Below are 27,676 nucleotides of genomic sequence, written 5' to 3'. Positions count from 1 at the left end.
TTCAACTAATTATAATTTTAAAAATAGGATTTATAGAGTTTTAGAATTAGAAACAATTTATAGATTATTTTATTTTTCTTTTGAGGAATCAGGTCATCAGAAGATCAAGGAACACCTATAATGTCACTAGATCCTAATTTAATTTAAATTTTAGAATCCAGGTATTCTAACTCCTGTCTTGATACTATTTCTACTTTATTATGTTGCTTCCCAGGGCTTTAAAAAATAAAAGCTGAGAAATTACATTTGCTTTGCATATACAGCACCAATTATCAAATTCAGCATAAAAGCATAACATGTATACATCAAAAAGAAAACATAAAAACTTCAAATTAAAAGCATCTCAAAACAATTGAATATAATAGGGAAACCTTATACAAATGCAACACTCACCCATTAATAAAAAGAAACCAATTGGAGAAAAAAGAAATTCAATATAAACATGTTGGAATATAACCTAATTCATTTTAATCCAATGCTTCAAATTGAAAAAAATTAGCACTAGTGTTATTTTCCTTTATCATTACAATCTTGCTTTTCATTACATTATGCTATGTTTTGTATTAAACATAAAATCAATTTTTCACCTTAACACATGCTAGAAATACAGAGTCACCATATTGGAAATCAGTAGAAAGTGTCTTTGTTTCTACTTTTTTTTTCTTTGAAAAAGCTTTGGGAAAAAAAATCATTTACAATGTTTAATTTTAATAACTTAAAGAATGTAATTGATTTTTGTTTGTTTTTGACATGGAGTTTCACTCTTGTCACTCAGGCTGGAGTACAATGGCATGATCTCGGCTCACTGTAACCTCCACCTCCCAGGTTCAAATGATTCTCCTGTCTCAGCCTCCCGAGTAGCTGGGATGACAGGCACTCGCCACCACACCCGGCTAATTTTTGTATTTTTAGTAGAGATGGGGTTTCATCATGTTGGCCAGGCTGGTCTCAAACTCCTGACCTCAGGCGATCTGCCAACCTCGGCCTCCCAAAGAGCTGGGACTACAGGCGTGAGCCACCGTGCCCAGCCAATTGAATAGTTTTTAACTCAGAGGATAAATGCTTGAGGGGATGGAAAGCCCATTCCTCATGACGTGATTATTTCACACTGCATGCCTGTATCAAAACATCTCATGTACCCCACAAATATATAAACCTCCTATGTACCCACAAAAATTTTATAAAATAATGAAAATATTTTAAAACTAAAAAAATTGTTTTTTAATTAAGCAACTTTATTTAAATAAAATCATTCTTCCTCATCCTCAGTCCTGGGATCTACCAGAAAGAATTAGCAACATCTTAAAGATGACAAAGTGTTAAAGATAAGCTGCTATTAAGTAAAAGTGTGAAGTGTGGAGGGGACAAGCTGGATGCCTGAACCATTTTGTTCTATCTTTAGGACAGTGAAAGAGCAAGAAGCAGGGTTGGGTGGGGGACACATATTCTGTTGAGCATTGTCACCACTATATTCACTGAAATTCATCTGCATGCTTGTATGTATACTTTTGATTCGCCTGATACACTGAAAATTATATGAAATTGTTCTCTATTCTTTAGATAATTATAATCTAAGTGCTAATATGAAGCTTAGAATTTATATGAAATATGTATGCCCACAACAAGACATTTCAGCTATTTCCTAGATAATAATCTCACTTCACCCTGCACAAAACAGGCACATGATCATGTCACTCTGACCTGGTTTGAGTCCAAGGAGGCTTTTGTTTTTAAAATAATTTAGGTTAGTAGTTAAAATATGAACTTTGGGCCAGGAGTGGGAGCTCATGCCTATAATCCCAGCACTTCGGGAGGCTGAGGCGGGCGGATGACTTGAAGTCAGGAGTAGGAGACTGGACTGGCCAACATGCTGAAACCCCATCTCTACTAAAAAAAAAAAATATAGAAAACTTAGCTGGGTGTGGTGGCGGGCACCTATAATCCCAGCTACTTGGGAGACTGAGGCAGGAGAATTGCTTGAGCCTGGGAAGTGGAGGTTGCAGTGAGCAGAGATCTTACCACTACACTCCAAAACAAACAACAAACAAAAAAATTCTAGAGTCACACTGAAAATCTTAACAACCTGCTTCTACTACCCATTTTTTTAATTTTTATTTTGACCTGATTTTAGATTGATAGCAAAATGCACAAATAACACAAAGTGCCCCCTATGTCCCTCACCCTACTTCCCCTAATGCTAACATTTTCAGAGCCATCCTTATTTTCTCTATAAAAGAGCAGAGTTCTCCTTTTAGAGATTTGGAAAGATTATTAAAAGATAAGTTACAAAATACAGTACCTGACACGTATAAAATATTAAATAAATACTAGCCATGCTTAATTATTTTGTTTTAAGTCTATATGAGTCAAGTTTTAGTAGAAATATGGGCTAGAAAAAAAAAAAAACAGAAAGCGGGACTCTGTGATCCGACTTGGGCTTATAGAACAGACTGCACTAGTTTGTTCTCATGCTGCTAATAAAGTCATACCCAAGACCGGGTAATTTAGAAAGGAAAGAGGTTTAAGGAACTCACAATTCCACATGGCTGGGGAGGCCTCACAGTCACGGCAGAAGGCAAAAAAGAAGCAAAGGCACATCTTAAATGGTAGCAGAGAAGAAAGCTTGTGTAGGGAAGCTCCCATTTTAAAAGCATCAGATCTCGTGAGACTTATTCTCTACCAGGAGAACAGTAGGGGGAACCCGCCCCTATGATTCAATGATCTCCACCTGACTCCATCCTTGACATGCGGGGATAATTACAATCAAGGTGAGATTCGGATGGAGACACAGCCGAATCATATCAATGACTAATGAGAGTTACGTCCAGAACCTAATGAAAACCTGTCTGAGGCCACATTCCCTGTAAAGCAGATTTGAGATAGAGATTTGTGTAGAGAACATTTAACTGGGTAAAATCCTAGGAACCAACAACTGTGGCGAAAAAGCTGAATTGGATAAAGGGAGTTGAGATGTGAGGCAGTCACAACAAATACCTCAGCTAATCTCAAGGGGGAGCTGAGAAGCTGGGGCGACCCTTCAGAGTTGCCCTAAATTGAGGCAGGAGTATGGAGTTTTAATACCTTTCACTGGCCATTCTTCAGATACGAGTTGTCCCCAAGGATGGACATCAGCTTGACAAGTTATTAATTAGATCTCCTGAGAATAAATTCTAGAGAGAATCAGCTGAGACGCATGATTTGCCAACACTCCCAATAGCTGGGCAAACTTCAGTTTTGAGGGAGGATTTGGGTCACACACAAAAGTCTCCACAACCAATTATTCATGGGAAATTCTATGTAGGCAGAGCTATTTCATGGCCAGTTAATCAAAACTACATAATCTATTTGGTTAAGCAAAAGAAATTAAAAAGATAAAATAAAATCTATGTATTAACACTCAAAAGTTTTTTAATGCATTTGCCTTGCATTTCGTATGTTTTGCCTTGCCTTTTATATGTTTTGCCTTGCATTTGCTTATTTGCTTTTAAGAACCTTTAGAGAACAATAATTACTAATATAATATGGAGTAGCACAGCATAGACGAGGGAAGCTAACTCTCTCCCTTTTCCCAGAACCTGGAACAGCTAAAGATCCTAAGCATTGTCAGCTTTGGTATCTGACATAGTTTGGATGTTTGTCCCCTTCAAATCTCACGTTAAAATGTGATCCCCAATGTTGGAGAGAGATGCCTCCTGAATGGCTTGGTGCTGTCCTCTTGGTAATGAATGAGTTCTTACCCTGTGAGTTCATGCGATATCTGGTTGTTTAAAAGAGACTGACACCTCCTCCCTGTCTCTCTTGCTTCCGCTCTCACCATGTGATATGCTGGTTTCCCTTCACCTTCCACCATGATTGGAAGGTTCCTGAGGCCCTCCCTGGAAGCAGGTGCCAGTACTATGCTTCATGTACAGCCTTCACAACAAGGAGCCAAATAAACCGCATTTCTTTATAAATTACCCAGCCTCAGGTATTTCTTTATAACAATGCAAATGGGCTAACAGAGTATCATTCATGGACAGTGAGTGTATTAGTCAATTTTCATGCTGCTGATAAAGACATACCCAAGACTGGGTCATTTATAAAGAAAAAGAGGTTTAATGAATTCACAGTTCCACATGGCTGAGGAGGCCTCACAGTTATGGCAGAAGGCGAAAGGCGCATCTTACATGGCAGCAGGCAAACAGCAAATGAGAACCAAGTGAAAGGCGAAAGGGGTTTCCCCTTATAAAACCATCAGATCTCATGAGACTTATTCACTACCACTAGAACAGTGTGGGGAAAACTGCCCCCATGATCCACTTACCTCTCACTGGGTCCCTCCCACAACATGTGAATTATGGGAGCTACAGTGCAGGATGAGATTTCAGTGGGGACACAGCCAAACCATATCAGACAGTAATAACTTTCAATTAAATATAGCTAGACTTTCTGTCAGTGGGTCACAGCAGTCTAGAGAACACATTGAAAAACTCTGGGAACAGCAGATATAGAGGTCAGATCTAGAGATTTTGAACAAAGTTTAGTGCTACAATGCATTGGTGACCACAGACAAAAGGTGTCTGTTGTTGTTATAGTTTGTTTTCTGTCTTGTTTTTCATCATGGGAGGACAAAAAGAAAAAATGGGGGCAATGGTGAAGGAGAAATGAAAAAGACCTGCTTTTCTATGGGTGGAAGCGACTAAACGAGAGAATAAATTTGGATCACACAACAAACGCAAATCAAGTTAGAAGCATGAAAGGCATGATTAAGGCCATGGTTCTAATAGAGATCAGCCAGTGGAACCAGGATCATGCCACACCGAGAGAGGCTGCAGAGCCATTGCCTTCTCTCCTGTCAAAGCTAAATTAATGAAATGGAACTCACAGAAGCACTATGTAATCAAATATTGGTGGGACACAAGCAAATTCTTAAAAAGTTTCATTGATCAGTGATAATATCTTTTGGTGTAAATATCTCCTCAAAACATTTCAGGAAAAAAAAATAAAGCTATAATTTTACTTTAGAAATATTTAACTTTGTTATACTAGTTTACTTATTTTTTACCTAATACTTCTGATATATTGTTATGTAGGTTAAAGATGCTCGATTCATGCCACTGTGGAAACCACACATAATTTAGGCAATAATGCAAATTCTTTTCAAATTCTTTTATCAGTGTATTCACTTTATTTTTATTTCAAACACAATACAAAATTACAGGATGCTATCAAAGTGATGCTACAAAACCCCACTAAAATTTTTTCAATTCTTCAAATCACACACTTACACACACACACACACACACACCACATGCATTCCCCGTACAGACCTTTTTTTGGGGGGCCTGAGTAAATAATTGCATTTTATTTTCAATTTTTCATTTTGAAATAATTAAAGACTTACCAAAAATGTTGCAAAACTACGTGCCTTTTTGAAGTAAAGTCTTGAAAAAGTTGTTTGGTATATCCTTTATAGTAATAAAAGAAAACACGTGTATATTCTGTTGATTAAAGGCATGCTGAGATCGTCAGACATGTGATTTCATCAGAGACTCCAATATAGAGCGCAGCTGTAACGACATCCTAAGAGTGTTCTAACTGAAATGTGTTGGAAGAAGGTTCTAATTTTTTTCAACCCTTCTCAAGTTGGCACTCAGCAGATTTCCACTCTATAAAAGTAACTCCTGCTCTGCAACTAATGTTCACAGATAAGCTCCAAACATATTTACAGCTCCATTTAAGTATAATGTACACACAGTAAAATTCACCCTTTTCAATGTGCAATTTAATGGGTTATGGCAGATGAATATCATCATTTGACCACAATCATGATCAAGATACAGAAAATCTGCATCATCACAAAACGTTTTCTTTTGCTGTTTTGCATTTGATCTTTTCTCCATTCCTGAACACAGGCAACCACTAATCTGCTTCTGTTTCTACAGTTTGCATTTTCTAGAGTATCCTATTAGTGGAATGATACATTGGTGTCTTTCATGTCTAGCTTCTTTCACTGAGCATAATGCTTTTGATATTCATTTATATTGCTGTTGTATCAGTTTGCTCCTTTTTATTGTTGAGTGGTACTCCATCTACAACTGGTTTATCCATTTACAAGTTGATGGACACATCTGCTATGAACTTCAAGGATGAGGCTTGGTACGGATATGTTTTTATTTATTTTGAGTCGCAGTGGAATTATTTGGCTATATGATCAGTACTAAGTTTAACATTAAAAGAAACTGCCAAACTGCTTTCCAAAATGTCTGTACCATTTTGAAGTCCCACTAGCCAGGTGTGAATAGCAATTCTTCACATCATGTGGTATGGTCAGTTCTGCTCGTGTCAGCCACTCCAGTGGGTGTACAGTGGTACCTCAATGTGGTTTTAACTTGAATTTCCCTGATGACGGGTAATGTTAAGTATCTTTTCATTTGTGTATTGGACACCATCTCTTTTTAAATTAAAATATCTGTACAAATATTTGGCCCATTTAGGTCAAAATATTACGTTAAATGAGTTATTTGTGTTTTGTTATTTAGTTTTTTAGTTATGTGTACATTCTAGATGAAAGTTCTTTATCAGACATATTTAAAATTATTCTGTCCCAATCTGTGGTTTGCCTTTTCATTTTTTGATGCTATGTTTTAAGTTGCAAAAGTCTTAATTTCATGAAGTCCAACTTACTATTTTTTTCCATTTTCATCCATCCTTTTCTTATCTAAAAAATTTTTAGCTATAGTAAGATTATTAAAAATTTTTCCTATTCAGTAAGCTTTATACTTTTTATATTTACATTATGTATAAAATACATGTTGAGTTAATTTGAGGATATGGTGTGAGGTAATTCTGAAGTTCATATTCTCCATTTAATATCCAATTTTAATAGTACCATCTTTATAAAGACATTGATTTCCTTATTGAAATATTTTGGCAACTTTGGCCATGTAAGGCAGGATATATTTCTAAATTATTTATTCTGTTTCACTGATATATATGTCTTCTTCATGCCAGTAAGTTTACTGTACTGTTTAGTGTAGCTTTACAATATGTCTTGAAATTTGGAAAGTTTTCCAACTTTATTCTTCTTTCTAAAACATGCTCTGGCTATTCTAGGACTTCTGCATTTAAAAAAAAAAAATTAGAATCAGCTTTGTAATTTCTCCAAAAAGGCCTATAGGTTTGACTGGGATTGTGCCAAATCTGGAGATCAGTTTCAGAAGAATTATCATCTAATAAGTATGACATGTATATTTACCAATGAACTTGATACATATTTCTACCTATTCAATCTCTCGTATTAGTGATTTAGAAATTTTGGATCAGCATACCTTTTATTAAATTTATTCTGAATTATTTTATTATTTTTGAGGCTATTATAAGTTAAATTGCTTACATAATTTTATTTTCTAATTGGTGTTGATTGTGTATAGAAACACAATTGATTTTATTTATTGATCTTTCATCCTACAACTTTGTTAAATTCACTTCATACCTCTAGCACACTTCTGCAGATGCCTAAGGATTTTCTATGTATATGTTGACATCACGTGAGAATAGTATTTTTCTTTCTTCCCAACTTGGGTGTCACTTATTTCTTATTTTCTTTTCTTTTCTCTTTATTTCTTTCTTCTTTCTGTCCATTCCTCCTTCCTTCCCTTCTTTCTTTCTCCCTGTTTTAGAATCAGTTTTGTAATTTATCCAAAAGGACCTATAAGGTTTCATGGGAATTCCACTGAATCTAGAGATCAATTTCAGGAGAATTATCATCTCATAAGTATTAAATATTTATCAATGAACTTGGTATATATTTCCACTTATTTAATATTGAATGCAATACTTTAAAGAACTAGGGAGAGAGGACATCATTGCATTTTTCATAATCTTATGTAGAAAGTATTAAGGCTTTCACCATTTTAAGTAAGATGTTTGCTATAGATTTTTTGTAAACACATAATCAGTTTGAAAATGTACTTTTCTATCCTCAGTTTGCTGGGAGTTTTTAATTTAAAAAATGTGTTACATTTTGTAAATTCCTTCTTTGCATCTATTGAGAGTGTCACGTGATTTTTCTTTTTTCTGTCAGCATGGTAGATTTTCAGTTGTTGAAACCAACTTGAGATAAACCCCACTTGGTTAAAACACATTATCATTTTTAAATATTCCTAGACTCAATTTGCTAATATTGTATTAAGAATGTTGCATCTAAGTTCATAATGGTTATCAGTCTGTCATTTTTGAGTTGTGATATCTGTATTTGTTTCTGATATCGAGAGAATCCACGTAAAACATCTACTTCTGTCATCAGTAATAATCTGACCAGGGATAACACCAACAGTTAGAGAGGAACCTGTCATTACCTGTGGCAGCAGAGATATCAGAGATTCCAAAAAGAAAAGCAAGGTTAAAATTTCAAATATAATCACATGAAATATCAGAAAGCCAGGGGATAGAAATATAGGAGAGCAAAATCTTAGAGGTCAAAACAAGTAGTTAAGTACTGCACATGATAATAAAAAGTAAAATCTTTTCCTAAGGCAGAGCCTGGCTGCTGCCTAGCTTCTTTGACAATTCTTGGTAGGCTTTCATGGCTTTATAAGGGCTTATACTTTAGGTAAAGTTATAGTCAGGGAAACGGTGGGTGTAGGTTGGCTCTGTAGAAATGAAGCATTACAGGAGCACTGCAGTGAGAAAGAAACTGATACTGATGATACTTCGGTCACACTAATAATACATGCTAATGATAATCATAGCAATCATGGTAATGACAGAAAATATATATATAATATTAACATGCTTCTATTTGCACATATACATATGTGAATAGAAACATTGATTTAAAGACATGAAAGTATAGAAATAGCCTACACCTGATAAAGATATGCTCATACACAATAACAAACCTCAGTATAAACAGAGATTTTGATGTATCACAGAATTCTGCAATAGATCACAATTTTGACACTATGGGAAGTGTCATTTTCAGAACTTTTCTTTATCTCCATTATCTCCATTCTCTATTTCCAACATTCCTGGAGACTGAACTCAAGGATCAGTAAATATTCTCAACCTTAACCATAGCAGACTTCATTCATCCCATATATGCTTGTTATTTTTCCCCATTGACAGAAGGCATTGTACCATGAAATATACAACATATCTCTGACACACCTGACGAAAACAAACAATGGGGAAAGATTGACTATTTAATAAATGGTGATGGGAAAACTGGCTAGCCAAATGAAGAAAGCTGAAAGTGGACCCCTTCCTTACACCTTATAAAATAATTAACTCAAGATGGATTAAAGACTTAAACATAAGATCTAAAACCATAAAAACTCTAGAAGACAACCTAGCCAATACCATTCAGAACATAGGCATAGGCAAAGACTTCACGACCAAAACACCAAAAGCAGTGGCAACAAAAGCCAAAATTGAGAAATGGGATCTAATTAAACTAAAGATAGCTTCTGCACAGCAAAAGACACTATCATCGGAGTGAACACACAACCTACAGAGTGGGAGAAAATTTTTGCAATCTATCCATCTAACAAAGGGCTAATATCCAGAATCTACAAGGAACTTAAACAAATTTACAAGAAAAAAACAACCCCATCAAAAAGTGGGAAAAGGATATGAACAGACACTTCTCAAAAGAAGACATTTATGCGGCCAATAAACACATGAGAAAAAGCTCATCATAGGCTGGGCGTGGTGGCTCACGCCTGTAATCCCATCACTTTGGGAGGCCAAGGCGAGTGGATCACAAGGTCAGGAGTTTGAGACTTGCCTGGCCACTATGGTGAAACTCTGTCTCTACCAAAAACACACAAAAAAACTTTAGCCAGGCGTGGTGGTATATATCTGTAATCCCAGCTACTCAAGAGGCTAAGACAGGAGAATTGCTTGAACCCATTAGGTGGAGGTTGCAGTGAGCCGAAATTGTGCCACTGCACTCCACCCTGGGTGACAGAGTGAGGCTGTCTCGAAGAAAAAAAAAAAAAAGCTCATCACCCCTGGTCCAATGAGATACCATCTCACGCCAGTTAGAATGGCAATCATTAAAAAGTCAGGAAACAACAGGTGCTAGAGAGGATGTGGAGAAATAGGAATGCTTTTACACTGTTGGTGGGAGTGTAAATTAGTTCAACCATTGTGGAAGACAGTGTAGCAATTCCTCAAGGATCCAGAACTAGAAATATCATTTGACCTAACAGTCTCATTACTAGGTACACATCCAAAGGATTATAAATCATTCTACTATAAAGACACGTTCACACATACGTTTATTGCAGCACTATTCACAAGAGCAAAGACTAGGAACCAACCCAAATGCCCATCAATGATAGACTGGATAAAGAATATGTGGCACATATACACCATGGAATACCATGCAGCTATAAAAAAGGATGGATTAATGTCTTTTGCAGAGACATGGATGAAGCTGGAAACCATCATTCTCAGCAAACTATCACAAGAACAGAAAACCAAACACCACATGTTCTCACTCATAAGTGGGAGTTGAACAATGAGAACACATAGACACAGGGAGGGGAACATCACACACTGGGGCCTGTCAGTGGGTAGGAAGGAAAGAGGAGGGATAGCATTAGGAGAAATACTTAATGTAGATGACGAGTTGATGGGTGCAGCAAACCACGACAGCACATGTATACCTATTTCACAAAACTGCAAGTTCTGCAAATGTATCCCAGAACTTAAAGTGTATGTATGTGTGTATATATATATACACACAAATGTAAATGTAAATGTAAATAAATTGAAAATGGTAAAAATAGAAATATGTTTCCTACACAAATAGCGACATAATAAAGCAAGATAGAATGTATGTTTGAGTTAAAAAAAATTGCTTAGAAGACAACTTGAATTCCATTCCAAGGAACTAGTTTTCAAAAGTTTACAACCAGATTTCAGTTTGGCAAAAGGCAACAATGCTGTTTTGAAAATAATTTCTGAAAAGAGCTTCCCCAGCAGTTCCAAATGGCAGTCCTGATACAAGGAAGTAGGGGCAATTTTGTTACCACCAGGAACACTGAATTTATTTTCAGACCTTGAAATTCTGGGAGGCCCTCAAATAATAATCAACTACAATATTTTACTTTACATAGAAATATTGTTTTAATGTTAATATAAAAGCTTGTATATGAACTAAAATTGTCAATCTGCCACTTTTAAGAAAGAAGAATCCATTATGTCCCTAATCTATAGTGAGTTGATATGTTCCATAAGCAGTTCTGGAAGGAGGCTACACTTAGAGCATAAATTGGTATAGATCGCTTTGCTCTCACAGATAGCGACACAATATTTTCTGCTGAATGGGAAAAAGTTTGAAGGCATAAATCAAGATAAAGCAATCATCTGACAAAGAATTACAAAGAGGCCCCATACCTTTTTCTTAGTGAACTCCGTGTGACACATTGATTTTCCACTGAAGATAAAAGCCAAAATCATGTGTCATCAATAGAAAGCAAGCAAAACTATTTGGTTCAATATGTTATGGTACTTAATGAAAAAAAACTTGCAGAGAAAAGACAAATCTAAAATGTTGCACATGATTCAAACAAGTCTGGATCAGAAGAGACATTTCAGAGGTCACTGCTAGAGAGTCGAGGATACATTAGAGAGAAATAAACTCCTGCTTTTTTGTTTATCTACTTACATACACAGATACTGTCTGATGAAGATGATTGATATCAGGTATGGTATTTGATGGTATAGTCATTTACAAAATAATTCATCCCTTATGATCTAATGCAATTTTCTTCATATTACACGTGTATATTTAAATACTTCCTTGTGAAGTGGAGGCTAGCCAGGCTGCTGTTAGCATATCCAGTACATTTCTGCAAATTCCAAAATGGCAAATCCCACAGTTGAAATTTCAACCTCTCTAGCGTCCCTCGGCTGGAGTGCATAATCACGGCAAAAGTCTGCAACATCAGAGGTGGCCGCCACAGACACAAAGTCTATGTTTCTCACTCCATTCTACCAAATCTAGTCAGCAGTCTGGGTGAGGGGGCTTGGCAGTATCTATGAGCAGAAAGCATTCAAATGGCTGGTATATGTGCTTCTGGGGAAACTAAGGGGAAAAAAGAGAGAGGGAGGGAGGGAGGGAACAAGAAAGAAGAAGGAAACTCAAGGAGAGAGGAAGGGAAGGAGGCTGGCAAGAAGGGATGGAGGGAGCAAGGGAGGGAGGAATAAAGGAAGGAAGTTACACCAAGTTTCAAAACTGGCCACGGACTGAGAAGGATTAAGAGACAAACGGAATTGAAAGCATTTATGTTCATACTCGGTATTTTTCTTACCCATTCTTGCAAATTAGTAATTTAAAAATTTTCATTTCCACAAATCCACGTGTTTTCTTGTTCCTCTCTCTCCGCTCTTTTTCCTTCTTTCCTTCCTGCCTTTCTTCTTTCTTTTCAACATAGGTTATATAAATGTGTGAGAGCTATCACTAGTCTACATTAATCATCAGGATTTCCCTGTATATTTCCAATTAAGATGACCCATAATAATATTCTACTGTAATTTTGGAGGGTCCAAAATACTAGATGGCATTTAGTGTTTTGGAAATCATGACAAGTCTAACAGGACTTTAAAAAACCTATCAAGACATCTGATGTGTTTTCTTGCCCATACACTCTTTAATGAGGTCTGCTTGACCCTTTCTTCTTCCCTTCTCTAGTCATGGGTTCTTCACACTGAAAACTAAGCTTTGCATCAGTGTTTGACGAACAGGTGACATAATAAACTGCAGTTACATTTTAAATTCAGCTCAAGATGGTAGATGAGAAATCTAAGATTGTGAAGTGAGATTTAGCATGCTGTTCAGTATGCAACAAATCTGAGTGTTGCTCACACAGGATTCATACCAACAGGCTCCTTCCAAAACCTTTCAATGCAAATTCTAGCAAATGCACACTTGGAAGAAAAATGTTCCATGAAGTTGTATATGTAAATTTATACTTTCAGCATTTATGTATATAATTTCAGGGGAAGTGGGATCAACTTAACATTATTAAACATAGTCCAATGATACTTACAACATAACTTCAGAAACATTTTATTACTAGAAGTATTTTAAAAAGGATGTACCATTTAGGATTTAAGACACACCCCACAAATGAAAAAACAAATGAGATTATAAACAACATTTTTTAAGAAAATTATGCCATCTCTTTCACTACAAAATCCTCCTGGGGGAAAAATATCTTTTCCTTCATTATTAAAGGATGTTATCAGAGCACAGTGGAATTCTTTCAGATTTAGTCAGAAGGTTCTCTGGAGTTGAGAGATCTATTGGAGAATATTTTCTTTGAAAGTCCATGTCCTTTCCCCAGGCCTACATCATATATAAATAAACATTTCAGAAAAGGGGCCATGTTAGGAAAAAGTGGGTTGAAGATTGTAAGACCTGGTTCCTGGGTGCCAAATAATTCACAAGTTGGAATAAGCTGGGTTTCTGTAACACTTCTCTATGACTGCCATTGATACTGAACTATGCCAAGGCACTAAGTCCTACCAAGGAAAAGCAGGAGGAAAACAGGTGTAAGAAAACGTTTCCTGTCAGTGTGTCCAGAGATAGCATGAGTCAACAGCGGCTCCTCATGAAGCCATCGATTCGTAACACTGGAGTATCTAGAATGCATCTGGGTCGAATTATTAAAAAGAAAGTTCTTCTCAAGCTAGTTGTAATGGTAGCTACTTTAAAAAATTAATGTTCTGCGATTCTGATAAAAACCTATGTGGTGAACCAACAATAAAGGCGGCTGGAGATATTGGTATGAAATAGTTATTTTTCCTTATATACCTGGACGTTCATATAAGAAATTATACTTTTGGAAGGTCTGTCATATTCTCAGTGTATAAGAGTTGAATCATTTTTAGAAGTTATTGTCAGAATTTTGCTTTAATAGTGCAATAAAGTGTGCATTCTCTCTCTCTCATTTTCATTCAACAGCCTCTACAAATTGAGCCTGGCTCAAAGGTCTTTCCCTCTTGGAATATGACTCCTCCCCTGTCCCTCTACATAGGCTGTTCTATAACAAATTATTTTGCTGTCTTGATTTTTCAGAGACCTCATGCTAGTAGTAGAGAGCCAGGAGAAAGTGAGATGTCCTATATAAAAGGCCTGCTAGAAAAAGAAATCAGCACTGAGTTCTAAGGATACTGAACAACTTTTTAAAAAACAAGCAAGCCATATTAAACACATTAGTTACAACCAAATTAGATAAAACCATGAAAATTATCCAAGAAGAAAAAGTACATCACCTGTCTAGGTTTAAAATTGCTGAAGGCTGCCATCCAAGGACCATCTATGATAACAAATACAGTAGTCTGTATTGACACAAAGTTTTAGTGATAGACGTAATTACATTCTTCTGCTGGTGGTGTTCTAGAATAAATGGAATATCTGCTGATCAAATCTGAATGCATCCCATAATATTAGCATGTAGGATCCCAGATCTGCAGGCACTATCTCTTTCTCAGATCTACACTTTGAATATTATGTTAGTTAAAATGAGAAGTATGTTAGAAAATGTCTTTTACAAAAGAAATATTGGCTGAGTATGGCGGCTCATGCCTGTAATCCCAACACTCTGGGAGGCCAAGGTGAGAAGATCTCTTGAGCTCAAGAATTTGAGACCAGCTTGGGCAACATATCTATAAAAAATTTTAAAACTTAGCCGGTGTGGTGGTGCACACCTATAGGCACAGCTACTTCAGAGGCTGAATCAAGAGGATCACTTGAGCTTGGGAGTTTGAGGTTGCAGTGAACTATGAACATGGCACTGAACTCCAGTCTGGGCAACAGAGTGAGAACTTGTCTTCAAAAAAATAAAAAAGAAGAAAAAAATAGGAAATATTGTGTTCACATCTGCTATGGTACTCTTTCTTATATAAACTATTTCTTTGCAGTATTCTAGAGGATTTAAGACAAATTTACCACTGAATAATTTCATATGGTATATTATTGCATTAGTATAGTATGTTATTATATAATTAGTATAAGTGACCAGTGCTGCAACAACCACATTCCAAAAAGTATTGTGATCCTCCAAAATTACAATGTCTAAATGACATTATTCTCCTTCATGAGACCATTATACCTTAATTTTTCAGCACCATGAAAATCTACAAATGCCCTCTAAAATATATTTAGAAAACGTGGGGAAAAAATAGATACAGTTTCAGAAGATACATATATTTTGAAAATTAGCCTTTTTGGAATAAATTATTCTTTATGACATATAAATAAACACATTTTTCAGACTGGCGGGGTAACATTTGCATCAGTCAAAATAATTAGATTACTAAAACCTGTAATCTTATTAGAAAAATGGTTTATTCAGAGAATCATTGGAATTATTAGCCTTCAAGCTGCTATAGATTGAATCTGATCAAAATAATTAAGATAATATTATTTCATTTTTCAGTATAATATCTCCTTAGTATTTTTGTTTCTTATTTAATATGTGATTATATTTACTTCTGTGAATAATATGGATGAAGATCGTTACAGTGTCAAGATCACTGGGTTCAGAGCACAGAAACCTCAAGTCTATTCTTTTTTCTTAAATACCTGTAAGACTTTAAAGAAGACAGAGTTTCTGGACTCTAATTTCTCTATCTGTAGAATAAATGGGTTAGACCAAATAACTCCTTTCTGCTTATAAATTTTCTAATTATATGACTGAGCTTACACCTGGAAAACAGTCTATCTCCTGTATAAATTAATGATAGAAATGAAAACCACCACGTTTCATGAAATTAACCACATAAATATCAACATCAACTGCTCAGAAGGACTTAAGTGCAAGTATCACAGGAATTCTGAAGCACAGAGAACTAAATATAAGAAATGTAACATTCTTCGTATTTTCAAAGAAGATTTTAATAATATATGTAAACACAGTAGACTGTTCATAAGAAAAAAGAAAAGGGACGTCTTAGCATATTCAGGGTTCAACCAAAACTACTACTGGAATGTAAATCAAAGTAATATTCACCTAACTGTCATAATTGGCATGAATAATTTTAAGTAAAACACTTTTATTTGATATTAAATGTGAACAATAAGCCAAAACAGAGAAAATTAATCAATTGATCATTTATTGAAACTGAAATAAAAATATATAATTATTGAAGTCTCTTATATACATAAACCAATCATTGCTTAAATGAGCTGACATACTAGCTCCATAGTTTTATGTCACTAAGGAACTCTTTTGAACACAATAAAGAAACCAGAATTGAGCACAAAGAATGATGAACTGGGAAGTTCATGGCTTTCTATCTACTAATTAGGAGTACAATCATTCAGTCAAACAGCCACTCAACAAACATTTAGCATACAGCTTCTGGATACCAGGTACTGGTGTAGGTGCTAGAGCAACAAGGAAATAGTCCCTGCATTCAGTGAGCTCACAGGCAAGTAAACAAGTAAGTATAAAGACTGCATGACTGATTGGGAGCGGTGGTTCATGCCTGTAATCCCAGCACTTTGGGAGGCCAACGTGGGCAGATCACGAGGTCAAGAGATCGAGACCATCCTGGCCAACATAGTGAAACCCCGTCTCTACTAAAAATACAAAAATTAGCTGGGCACGGTGGTGCACGCCTGTAGTTACTTGGGAGGCTGAGGCAAGAGAATCAGTTGAACCTGGAAGGTAAAGGTTGCAGTGAGCTGAGATCACACCACTGCACTCCAGCCTGGTGACAGAGTGAGACTCTGTCTCAAAAAAAAAAAAAAAAAAAAAAGACTCCATGATAAATGTGTATCTACAAAGGGCACAAAGGAATGAGTAGCTAATCCCCAAAGCCATATGGAGCAGTCAGTATAAGCTTCAGGAAAAGAAACTGAAGTAAAAAGCTAACCTGAATCTGAAAAAAATGAGTAGGTATTTTCCAAGCACGTTTCAGGGGAAAAGTTGCAGGATGCAGAAGTCCTCCCAAGTACAAAAAGAGAATGAACTCTGGACAACTGGCAATTTATGGCACACAGGAATCAGTAAATGTAGGGATGAGAGGCACACAGAAACATGGGCAAAAACAGGAATTTTGACTTTATTCCATAAATCATGGAAAGCCACCAATGGGTTTTAAGTAATAAAATACTAAGACCAGGTTTGCATTTTAGAAAGATCAATTTGATTTCAGTGAGGAGGTCCAAAAATGAGAGCAGCAAGGCCAGATAGAAGTCCTGCTGCAACTAGCTATGGTTAGAGATGCAGACCAAAACTAAGGTGAAATCATTTAGAAGAAAGAACGTGGATATAAGAGCCATTGGTTTGGCCTCTCCACATCATTTTTTTTATTTTATTTTCATTTATTTATTTATTTATTTTTTGAGACAGAGTCTCGCTCTGTCACCCAGGCTGGAGTGCAGTGGCGTGATCTTGGCTCACTGCAAGTTCTGCCTCCCGGGTTCACACTATTCTCCTGCCTCAGCCTCCCGAGTAGCTGGGACTACAGGCACGTGCCACCACGCCCAGCTAATTTTTTCTATTTTTTAGTAGAGATGGGGTTTCACCATGTTAGCCAGGATGGTCTCGATCTCCTGACCTCGTGATCCACCCACCTCGGCCTCCCAATGTGCTGGGATTACAGGCTTGAGCCACCATGCCCAGCTGGCCTCTCCACATCTTTACTGTTATACTGATAACATGGGGATGAAAATAAATATTATTTGTATTTAAACTATTATTGTTATGTGAAAATTAAACAAATAACATACTATGATAACATCGGAGGTTCAAGAAATATTAAGTCTTGAAAATAGGAAAGATGAAAGGAAGGAAACAGGGAGTGGGGAGGAAAGTAGGAGAAAGGAGAGAATATAGGAATGAGAGAGGAGGAAAATAATAAGAAAGAAGTAGAAAGCTAGGTACGGTGGCTCATGACTGTAATCCCAGCGCTTTGGGAGGCCGAATCAGGCAGATCACAAGGTCAGGAGTTCAAGACCAGCCTGGCCAATATGGTAAAACCTTGTCTCCACTAAAAATACAAAAATTAGCTGGGTGTGGTGGCAGGCACCTATAGTCCCAGCTACTCGGGAGGCTGAGGCAGGAGAATCACTTGACCCTGGGAGGCAGAGGTTGCAGTGAGCTGAGATCACACCACTGCACTCCAGCCTGGGTGACAGAGAAAGATGCTGTCTCAAAAAAAAAAAAAAAGAAAAAAAAAAAAAGAAAGAAGTAGAAAAAGATATAGTATTTCTTAATCAGCAGAAGCTACTCTTATTTTTCAATACTCTACCTTTCTAATGTATCCCTGACAAGGAAAGGTCTTGAATAATTGACTGAAGTCAGAATAGGTAAGGCACTCTACCTGTGGATACATGAGAGGCCTTAAAAAGTTCATGGAAAATGTATATTATGAAAAAAACTATGCAAAGGTTTCAATTTTGGCAGCAAAATAAACTCATACTAATTTATTATAGCATGTTTGAACAGGATCTAGTTTGAGACAGTAAGAAGGAGTAGACATTAGTTTGAAAAGAGCCCCTAGCAGAGCAATGTAAATTCTGCTAAAATTGAAGCAAGAACAAACATTAGATTATGATGAAGCTTGAGTGAAAGAATGGTGAAATCACTGATGCTTTACAAGAAGCTTGAGGGGACAATGCACCAAAGAAATCAGTAGTTCACAAGCGGACAGCTTTTCTAAAGAAGAAACGAGATGATGTGGAAGATGAAGTCCACAGGGACAGATCATCCATATCAATTTGCAAGGAAAAAAATTAATCTTGTTTGTGCCCTAATTGAAGAGGACTGATAATCAACAGCACAAACAATAGCCAACATCGTAGACATCTTAATTGGTTCAGCTTACACAGTTCTGACTAAAAAATTAAAGTTGAACCAACTTTCCACTGCATGGGTGCCAAAAGTGTTGTGCTCAGATCAGCTGCAGACAAGAGGAGAGCTCTCAATGGAAATTTTAAAGAACTAGGGTCAAGATCCTGAAGGATTTCTTTGAAGAATTGTAACAGAAGATAAAACATGGCTTTCCCAGTATGATCCTGAGGGCAAAACACAATCAAAGCAATGGCTACCAAAGGTGGAAGTGGTCCAGTCAAAGCTAAAGGGGATCACTCAAGAGCAAAGGTCACGGCAACAGTTTTTTGGGGACATTCCAGGCATTTTGCTTGTTGACTTTGTGGAAGGTCAAAGAACAATAATATCTGCATATCATGAGAGTGTTTTGAATAAGTTAGCCAAAGTTTTAGGGCAAAATACCTGGGAAAGCTTTAGCAGACAGTCCTCTAACACCACAATGTTTCTGCTCATTCCTGTCATCAAGCAAAGGCAATTTTGTGAGAGTCTCAATGGGAAATTGTCAGGCATCCACCTTACAGCTCTGATTTGGCTCCTTCTGACTTCTTTTTGTTTCCCAATCTCAACAAATGTGGAAAGGGCACCCATTTTTCTTAAGTTAATAATGTATAAGAGACTGCATTGACATTGTTAAGTTCCCAGGACCATCAGTTCTTTAGGGATGAAAACCGAAGATCACATTTTCAATGTTTATCTTTTAACTTCATTTTTCCACAAACTTTTTGAAGTTTCTCCATACAAATGTCTCCATACAAATGAGCACTTGCAAAATAAGCAGAGAGTCTCATTCAATGGACAGAAAGTTCTGTGCCATCTAAAAATTATCTTAAGCAAGTTCAATGTGTAGCAACAGACTGTATTGATAAATATCAGTTAGGTTGACTTCTGCAATGACCATGATGGAGTAACAAGAACTAGACTTTCTCTCCCTCCTGAAACAACCAAAAAAATGGCCAAAATGTATGCCACAAAAGTTTGCAAGACCCTGTAAAGTCAGTCTCAAACAAGGTGAGCCTATCAACTGCCCTAATTTATGCCTGGAGAAAGTTTTCCAGCCCACTACTCCAGGAGAAAAGCCCAAGAGGAGCCCATCGTTCTCCCTGAGCTGAGGGGACAGAGCTGAGAGTCCACAGAAACCATGTTGACATGAGCTCTCAGGACAAGGTTTCCGAGAAGAAGGGGCTGCACAGAAAGAGAACTCCAGAGCTCTGCAAAGGGTCCCCCTAAAGTACATAGCTAAGTAATTGTTAGGACAGGCCTAGAGAAAAGTACCTACGGTTGGGGAAACAACACCCAGATAAGATGAAAAGTAACAGTACACATGCTCACCAAGGTCCAGTAATAGTGCTTATTTTGTCAGCCAAACCAGGAACACCTCAAGATTCCCAGGGATACCCAGAAGGATCTTGCCTCACTAGTTGGGAGTGATTAGCTCTAAAATGAGAACTGGTCTGATCCCACCTAATGAATTTTTAAAGCAAGACCAAAAAGAGTCAAACTCTTTCCAACTAAACTTAAATACATACCAATACAAAGATCAAGAATATTTATATATACTTCCAGCACTCAATAAGATAAAAGTCACCATATCTGACATCCAGACACAGTTTAGCAGAGACACAACAGTAACAACAAAAGACAGAAGAACGTGGCTCATAATAAGGAGAAAAATCACTGAGTCAGAACTGATCCAGAGTAAATCAAGGTGCCAGAGTTATCAGTTAAGAACATTCAAATGCTTATTGAAACAGTATTCTATATGTTCTAAAATAGAGACATGCAAGATACACTAAAGGAGGCTGGGCGCAGTGGCTCACGCCTGTAATCTCAGCATTTTGTGAGGCCGAGGCAGGTGGATCACGAAGTCAGGAGTTCAGGACCAGCCTGACCAATATGGTGAAATCCCATCTCTACTAAAAATACAAAAATTAGCGGGGCATAGTAGCATGCGGCTGTAGTCCCAGCTACATGGTAGGCTGATAGCACATTAGTCATTAAAGAAGAAAAGATAGACACCTCTCAAAATAAAATATAGAGAGAAAATAAACTTTTAAAAAACATGAACAGAGCAATAGTAGACAGTAAATTTCAAGTAACTGAATTTACGTGTAATCTCAGTTCCCAAAGGAGAGGAGAGGGAAGATGTGAAAACATTTGGGACTTTGAGTCAGGCAAAGCTTTCTTTGATATGACCCCACAGCATGATTTATATAATAATATATTGATAAGAAGAACTCATCAAATTTAAAAAAAAGAATCTGCTCTTCAAAAGAATCTATTAAGAGACTGAAAAGACAAGCTGCAGGCTGGGAGAAAATATTTGCAATTCATATATCTGATGAAAGGCTTGCATCAAAAATATATTTTAAAAGCTCAAAATTTAATAATGAAAAACAAACAACCCCATTTAAAACTTGGGTGAAAGACTGGAACAGACATTTCAAAGTAGACATTTGTTTGGTAAATAAGCACATATGCTCAACATAATTAATGCTTAGGGCAATGCAAATTAAAACCAAAATGAGACGCCACTATCTATTTTTAAATAGCTAAGATTAGCATGACTGATAATAGCCAAGCACTGGCTTGGATGTGGAGAAGCTGAAACTCTCATACACTGCTGATGGGAATACAAAAAAGTGTAACCTTTGAAAAACAGTTTAAGAGTCCCTTAAAAAGTTAAACATACTTCTGCCGTAAGACTCAGCCATTGCACTCCTGGGTATTTACCCAAGAGAGATAAAAGTAGGTGTTCATATAATGATATCAACACAAATGTTCATAGCACATGTATTCATAATAGCCCAAACTAGAAACAGTCTAAATATCAATCAATACATTAATGAATTAACTTGCTTTATCCGAATTAATTATGGATACATACTATAACATGAATGAATCTCAAAATAACTATACTAAGTGAAACAAGGCAGACTCTAGAGGTAAAACATGCAGAGAAAAAAACATAAAATGTCAGACAAAAAAGTGCATAGTGTAAAATTTTATTTATATACATTTTTTGACTGTATAAATTACTGTCCAGTGACAGAAAGCAGTTTGGTGGTTTTTAAGGGCCAGGAATGAGGGGCCAGAGAAATGTATTATAAAGAGGCATCAGGAAACTGGAGGTGAAGTATATTTCCATCACCTCGATTGTGTGCTGATGGTTTCTAAACTTTCAATATTTTTAGTTTATTATATGTTATACAAAATAAAGCTTGTAATAAAAATCAAAAGATTGAGCCATCCTTGTTTTCTCTATAAAAGAGCAGAATTCTCCTTTTAGAGATTTGGAAAGATTATTAAAAGATAAGTTACAAAATACAGTACCTGACACGTATAAAATATAAAATAATTACTAGCCATGCTTAATTATTTTGTTTTAAGTCTATATGAGTCAAGTTTTAGTAGAAATATGGGCTAGAAAAAAAAACAGAAAGCGGGACTCTGTGATCCGACTTGGGCTTATAGAACAGACTGCACTAGTTTGTTGTCATGCTGCTAATAAAGTCATACCCAAGACCGGGTAATTTAGAAAGGAAAGAGGTTTAATGAACTCACAATTCCACATGGCTGGGGAGGCCTCACAGTCACGGCAGAAGGCAAAAAAGAAGCAAAGGCACATCTTAAATGGTAGCAGAGAAGAAAGCTTGTGTAGGGAAGCTCCCATTTTAAAAGCATCAGATCTCGTGAGACTTATTCGCTACCAGGAGAACAGTAGGGGGAACCCGCCCCTATGATTCAATGATCTCCACCTGACTCCATCCTTGACATGCGGGGATAATTACAATCAAGGTGAGATTCGGATGGAGACACAGCCGAATCATATCAATGACTAATGAGAGTTACGTCCAGAACCTAATGAAAACCTGTCTGAGGCCACATTCCCTGTAAAGCAGATTTGAGATAGAGATTTGTGTAGAGAACATTTAACTGGGTAAAATCCTAGGAGCCAACAACTGTGGCTAAAAAGCTGAATTGGACAAAGGGAGTTGAGATGTGAGGCAGTCACAACAAATACCTCAGCTAATCTCAAGGGGGAGCTGAGAAGCTGGGGTGACCCTTCAGAGTTGCCCTAAATTGAGGCAGGAGTATGGAGTTTTAATACCTTTCACTGGCCATTCTTCAGATACGAGTTGTCCCCAAGGATGGACATCAGCTTGACAAGTTATTAATTAGATCTCCTGAGAATAAATTCTAGAGAGAATCAGCTGAGAGGCATGATTTGCCAACACTCCCAATAGCTGGGCAAACTTCAGTTTTGAGGGAGGATTTGGGTTACACATAAAAGTCTCCACAACCAATTATTCATGGGAAATTCTATGTAGGCAGAGCTATTTCATGGCCAGTTAATCAAAACTACATAATCTATTTGGTTAAGCAAAAGAAATTAAAAAGATAAAATAAAATCTATGTATTAACACTCAAAAGTTTTTAATGCATTTGCCTTGCATTTCGTATGTTTTGCCTTGCATTTCGTATATTTTGCCTTGCATTTGTTTATTTGCTTTCAAAAACCTTTAGAGAACAATAATTACTAATATAATATGGAGTAGCACAGCATAGACGAGGGAAGCTAACTCTCTCCCTTTTCCCAGAACCTGGAACAGCTAAAGATCCTAAGCATTGTCAGCTTTGGTATCTGACATAGTTTGGATGTTTGTCCCCTTCAAATCTCACGTTAAAATGTGATCCCCAATGTTGGAGATAGATGCCTCCTGAATGGCTTGGTGCTGTCCTCTTGGTAATGAATGAGTTCTTACCCTGTGAGTTCATGCGATATCTGGTTGTTTAAAAGAGACTGGCACCTCTTCCCTGTCTCTCTTGCTTCCGCTCTCACCATGTGATATGCTGGTTTCCCTTCACCTTCCACCATGATTGGAAGGTTCCTGATGCCCTCCCTGGAAGCAGGTGCCAGTACTATGCTTCATGTACAGCCTACACAACAAGGAGCCAAATAAACCGCATTTCTTTATAAATAACCCAGCCTCAGGTATTTCTTTATAACAATGCAAATGGGCTAACAGAGTATCATTCATGGACAGTGAGTGTATTAGTCAATTTTCATGCTGCTGATAAAGACATACCCAAGACTGGGTAATTTATAAAGAAAAAGAGGTTTAATGAATTCACATATCTATACCGCTACCTGTATAAATATGGAAATATCTTCACCGCTACCTGTACAAACATGGAAATATCTACACCGCCATCTCTTTAAACATGGAAATATCTACACTGCTATGTGTATAAACAAGGAAATATCTACAGTGCCATCTCTATAAACATGGAAATATCTACACCGCTATCTGTATGAACATGAAAATATCTACAGCGCCATCTGTATAAATATGGAAGTATCTACACCGCCATCTGTATAAACATGGAAATATCTACACCGCCATCTGTATAAACATGGAAATATCTACACCGCCATCTGCATAAACATGGAAATATATACACCGCCACATATATAAACATGCAAATATCCAAGCCGCCATCTCTATAAACTTGGAAATATCTACACCGCTATCTCTATAAACATGGAAATATCTACACCACTATGTGTATCAACATGGAAATATCTATACCGCTATCTCTATAAACATGGAAATATCTACACCGCTATCTGTATAAACATGGAAATATTTACAACGCTATCTGTATGAACATGGAAATATCTACACCGCTATCTGTATAAGCATGGAAATACCTACACCGCTATCTGTATAAACATGGAAATAACTACACCGCCATCTGTATAAACATGGAAATATCTACACCGCCATCTCTATAAACATTGAAATATCTACAACGCCATCTGTATGAATATGGAAATAACTACACCGCAACCTGTATAAACATGGAAATATCTACACCGCCATCTGTTTAAACATGGAAATATCTATACCGCTATATGTATAAAAAAAACATGGAAATATCTAAAACGCTATCTCTATAAACATGGAAATATCTACACCGCTATCTGTATAAACATGGAAATATTTACAACGCTATCTGTATGAACATGGAAATATCTACACCGCTATCTGTATAAGCATGGAAATACCTACACCGCTATCTGTATAAACATGGAAATACCTACACCGCCATCTGTATAAACATGGAAATATCTACACCGCCATCTCTATAAACATGGAAATATCTCCACCGCCATCTCTATAAACATGGAAATATCTCCACCGCCTTCTCTATAAACATGGAAATAATTACACCACTATCTCTATAAACATGGATATATCTACACCGCTATCTGAATAAACATGGCAATATCTACACTGCTGTCTGTGAAACAGGGAATTATCGACACCGCTATCTCTATAAACATGGAAATATCTACACCAATATCTCTGTAAACATAGAAATATCTATACCGCTATGTGTATAAACATTGAAATATCTACACCGCTATGGGTATAAACATGGAAATATCTACACCGCCATCTGTATAAACATGGAAATATCTACACCGTCATCTCTATAAACATTGAAATATCTAAACCGGCATCTGTATGCACATGGAAATATCTACACCGCCATGTGTATAAATATGGAAATATCTACACCGCTATCTGTATGAACATGGAAATATCGACACCACCATCTGTATAAACAAGTAAATAACTATAATGCCATCTCCATAAACATGGAAATATCTACACCACTATCTGTATAATCATGGAAATATCTTCAGCGCTATCTGTATAAAAATGGAAATATCTACACAGCTATCTGTCAATACAAGGAAATATCTACACCGCCATCCCTATAAACATGTAAATATCTACATTGCCATCTGAATAAACATGGGAATATCTACACAGCTATCTGTATGTACATGGAAATATCTACACCGCTATCTGTATAAACATGGAAATATCTACACTGCTATCTGTAAAACAGGGAAATATCTACACCGCTATCTGTATAAACATGGAAATATCTACAACGCTCTCTCTATAAACATGGAAATACCTACACCGATATCTCCATAAACATGGAAATATCGCCACTGCTATGTGTAAAAACATGGAAATATCTACACCGCCATGTCTATAAACATGTAAATATCTACACCGTCATCTGTATAAACATGAAAATATCTACACCCTGTCTGTATCAAAATGGAAATATCCACACCGCCATCTGGATGATCATGGAAATATCTACACCGTTATATGTATAAACACAGAAATATCTACACCGTTATCGGTATAAACATGGAAATGTCTACACTGCTATCTGTATAAACATGGAAATATCTACTCTGCTATCTGTAAAACAGGGAAATATCTACACCGCTAACTCTATAAACATGGAAATATCTACAATGCTCTCTGTATAAACATGGAAATATCTAAACCGCTGTCTGTATAAACATGGAAATATCTTCACCGCTATCTGTATAAACATGTAAATATCTACACCGCTATCTATATAAACATGGAAATATCTACACCGCTATCTGTGTAATCATGGAAATATCTACACCGCTATCTGTATAAACATGCAAATATCTACACCGATATCTCCATAAACATGGAAATATCTACAATGCTATCTGTATGAACATGGAAATATCTACACTGCCATCTGTATAAACTTGGAAATATCTACACCGACATCTCTATAAACATGGAAATATCTACACCGCCCTCGGTATGAACATGGAAATATCAACAACGTCATCTATATGAACATGGAAATAACTACACAGACATCTGTGTGAACATGGAAATATCTACACCGACATCTGTATGAACATGGAAATATCTACAAAGCCATCTGTATGAACATGCAAATATCTTCACCGCCATCTGTATGAAGATGGAAATATCTACACCGCCTTCTGTAGGAACATGGAAATATCTACACCGCTATCTGTATGAACATGGAAATACCTACAAACCTATCTCTATAAACATCGAAATATTTACACTGCTATCTGTATAAACAAGGAAATATCTACACCGCCATCTCTATAAACATGGAAATATCTACACTGCCATCTGTATAAACATGGAAATATCTACACCGCCATCTGTATAAATATGGAAATATCTAAACTGCTTTCTGTGAAACAGGGAAATTTCTACACTGCTATCTCTATAAACATGGAAATAACTACACCACAATCTCTATAATCATGGAAATATCTACACCACTATCTCTATAAACATGGAAATATCTACACCACTATCTCTATAAACATGGAAATATCTACACCACTATTTGTATAAACAAGGAAATATCAACACTGCTATCTGAATAAACATGGAAATATCTACAGCGATAAGTGTATAAACATGGAAATATCTACACCGCCATCTCCATAAACATGGAAATATGTACACCGCCGTCGGTGAGAACATGGAAATATCTGTACGCCATCTCTATAAACGTGGAAATATCTACACCACCATCTGTATCAGCTTGCAAATATCTACACCGCCAGCTGAATGATGATGGAAATATCTACACGGCTGTCTGTATAAACACAGAAATATCTGCACTGCTATCTGTATAAACATGGAAATATCTACACCGCTATCTGTATAAACATGGAAATATCTACACCGCTATCTGTATAAACATGGAAATATCTACACTGCTACCTGTATAAACATGGAAATATCTACACAGCTATCTGTCAATACAAGGAAATATCTACACCGCCATCCCTATAAACATGTAAATATCTACATTGCCATCTGAATAAACATGGGAATATTTACACCGCTATCTGTATGAACATGGAAATATCTACAACGCTACCTGTATAAACATGGAAATATCAGCACCGCTATCTGTATGAA

The sequence above is a fragment of the Gorilla gorilla genome, chromosome X (assembly GCF_029281585.2).
Source record: "Gorilla gorilla gorilla isolate KB3781 chromosome X, NHGRI_mGorGor1-v2.1_pri, whole genome shotgun sequence".
Taxonomy (NCBI): domain Eukaryota; kingdom Metazoa; phylum Chordata; class Mammalia; order Primates; family Hominidae; genus Gorilla; species Gorilla gorilla.
The sequence above is the reverse complement of the archived record's forward strand: the minus strand, read 5'-3'. Positions refer to the sequence as shown.